Consider the following 2843-nt stretch of genomic DNA (forward strand, 5'->3'; position numbering starts at 1 on the left):
TATATTACGAATATATGTAGAAATTGCCAGCTGCCTAACTTTATGCTGACAACATACATGCTGTATGTAAGTCAGCTCGTCATAATAAAAGGGAATTGCATAACTTTGCGTGTCCCTGGTCCTTCCTGCTGAACAAATGAGCGCGGGTTCGCTGCCTTGGTGACTACCTTACACATACAGTGTTATGTTAATCTGCAGGTCTTGCAAGGTGCATGCAGCGTTCTGGTAATGCACAGTTCTTGCAAGGTGCATACAGTGTTATGTTAGATATGTTCATGTTCTGGGAGCAGGCTGACCTTCTTGTAGAGGTCAGTGAGTCTGAAGTAGAAGAGGCAGCAGGAGAGGCAGCCAATTTGCAGGTAGGGGCTCAGGCCTGTGGGACTCGCTAGCAGAGAGTTGGCGTTCATCTGGGGCCTCCCAAAGTTGGCCACCCATGCCTGGAAGACAAGGGACTGAGTCAGTTACAAGTGGAAAGCACAGCTGTCTGTGGCCGCCTCTCTTCCTTTTCCTCTCCACTCCAGTTTAACCCCTCCTCATCCAGGGAGGTGATCCAGTCAACACCAACGCTTACACATTTACTTTTCTAGAGTATTCATTTATACATCTTGGTATTTTACAGAGGTAAAGTGGTAAAGTTTAGGCAGTTCCTGCTTTTTTTGCATGCCAGTTTCAGGGAAACTACATTCTAAACCAGAAAGCTGAGAAATTAATCCTAGTTTTCTTTCAGACACAATGTTATACAGTAGTTATGGCACAGGATAGAAATCAATTTTTTCCTACTAAAGAGGCTTGATAAATATGGGGTAATGTCAAAAATTCATGAGCTATTAACACTGTATTTATATTTGTCTATTTAAATATAGGCATACATTAAATATATACAAATATTCAGTATTCTCAATGTCAGTTTTGGGAATAATGTGGAGAACAGCAAGGATCAACTCCTGCTTGCCCGACAGATGCATACACTCAAAGGATAAATTCAGTAAATCATGTTCAGTTCCCCTTCACTAGTTCACTGCATGAAAACAAGCTAAAATAAGAACAACAGCTACACAGACAAGTTGCCCTGTTCCTTCTAGTTCCTGGTACAGTTTTTTGACAATCCCAGCCTGTGTTGGCACTGATCAGAGGTGGTAAAGGGATGGGGTGCAGGGCACGCAGGTTTGGGGTGGAGCCTCTCTTACCTTCCAGCTGCCTCTCCAGACGGGTAAGGGCTTCCGTCTCTCCCCCTGGCCACACTGCTGAAGGCAGTCCTGTGTCAAAACCTGAGGCCCACACAGACAAAACAGGGGTCAGCACAGTCAGAAACAGGGGCCTGACATGGGGGTCTGCAGAGAGAGAGATTCACCCAGCTCCTCCAGGGAGGGCAACCCAAACTTGTCATTGTGGTCATTGAAAATGGGCATGGTGCATCTCCCCATGATTTCGGCTGTGATCGCCTCAGCTGGCATTTCCACGGCATCCATGTTTCCAATCACTGCCTGGAAACGCTTGCAGGTCAGGGGATAAAAGTTAAAAATTAGATTAGAGATAAAAATTGTTCTGCTGTTCTGAGCACAGAGAGGGGGAGAATGAGAGAGAAGGCAAGAGTAGGGGGCTCAACTGTCCAGGTTGTAGAGGGTGTGGGAGGTCTGCATGATGACCTCCACCCCTGCCTCACTGGCCAGTTTACACACAGCCGCACCCCGCTCCTTTCTGAAGGGCTTTGAGTCATACTCATAGGACAGGCGCATGATTCTCCATTCTTGGGGGTGGGGCACAGAGGGACAGCATAGTGGGCATAAGCCCCTGCAATAGGTCTACAGCCCTACCATCACTACTATATCTATCTGCATGTGACACACTTGGGGAGCATTCAGGGAACATGGACATGGTGTAGGTGCCTGTGTAACATAATGCAATGTTGCCCTTATAGATCCTCTTTGGGCAGTATATCCATGCTATAAGCTAATGTTGCCTTTATGACCATTTAAACACTGTGCATGGTAAAACATCTGCTTTTGTGTGTATATATGCTTACTAACCTTGGGCCACTGTTTCACCAGAGCAATCCAACAATCTCCACTGCATTTAGTATTCACAGCTCCTTTGGGATGCTGCATTTACTAATAATAAAGTTCATCTGGATCACACACATGATTTTCAAAAAGATTATATATTATATAATTGTGTAAAATAAGCAACAATGCAAGTCTTCTACGGTGCTGTTCCATTTAATGTTAACTGGCTAGCTAGTCAACGATGGCTGCAATCATTTCTCAAAGGATGTGCATAGCTGGACAGCTACCAAGATTAGTAAGTATGCTAGAACTGTGTAGCTAGATATACAAAGTGTTCAAAGACAGCTAGATACCTCATGCAGTAGGGTCACAGTTCACCACATGTGGCTGGCCTTTCATGCAGGTAAGTCATCCTTTCAGGTATAATTAACTAGCTACCTCACTAACTAACTATCAGAAAAAGCAAAGTTAGGGGGGTGCTGTCGAGCTAGTGATGGAGTAGAAAGTGTGTGAGTGAGCGCCGCAGAAAATATCAAAATTATATTTTAAGAGGCATTCTATCTTCAATAGTATACCGAACAACAGTGTTCAACGTTACTCGACCTACATCTGATTAGAATTATGTCGAACAAGAATTTAAGAGCACGCAAATGCCAACTGAACTGTAGCAAGGCTTACATTTACATTTACATTTACATTTATTTATCTAGCAGACGCTTTTATCCAAAGCGACGTACAAAAGTGCATACAGTAAGTATAGCAACAGTACAGGGACAGGATGTGTACAGTTCCACAATGAGACAGTAGTTCTCAGCTGAGAGCAAAGTCTGTTTGAGGACA

The 2843-nt window shown here is 44.1% G+C and overlaps 1 pseudogene; it reads right to left on the reverse strand.

The window, feature by feature from the left end:
* Positions 1-296: 296 nt before the first annotated feature.
* LOC118772270 lies at positions 297-1875 on the reverse strand (annotated as a pseudogene).
* Between the last annotated feature and the right edge of the window lie 968 nt (positions 1876-2843).

Source organism: Megalops cyprinoides, unplaced genomic scaffold, assembly GCF_013368585.1.
Source record: "Megalops cyprinoides isolate fMegCyp1 unplaced genomic scaffold, fMegCyp1.pri scaffold_104_arrow_ctg1, whole genome shotgun sequence".
Lineage (NCBI taxonomy): Eukaryota > Metazoa > Chordata > Actinopteri > Elopiformes > Megalopidae > Megalops > Megalops cyprinoides.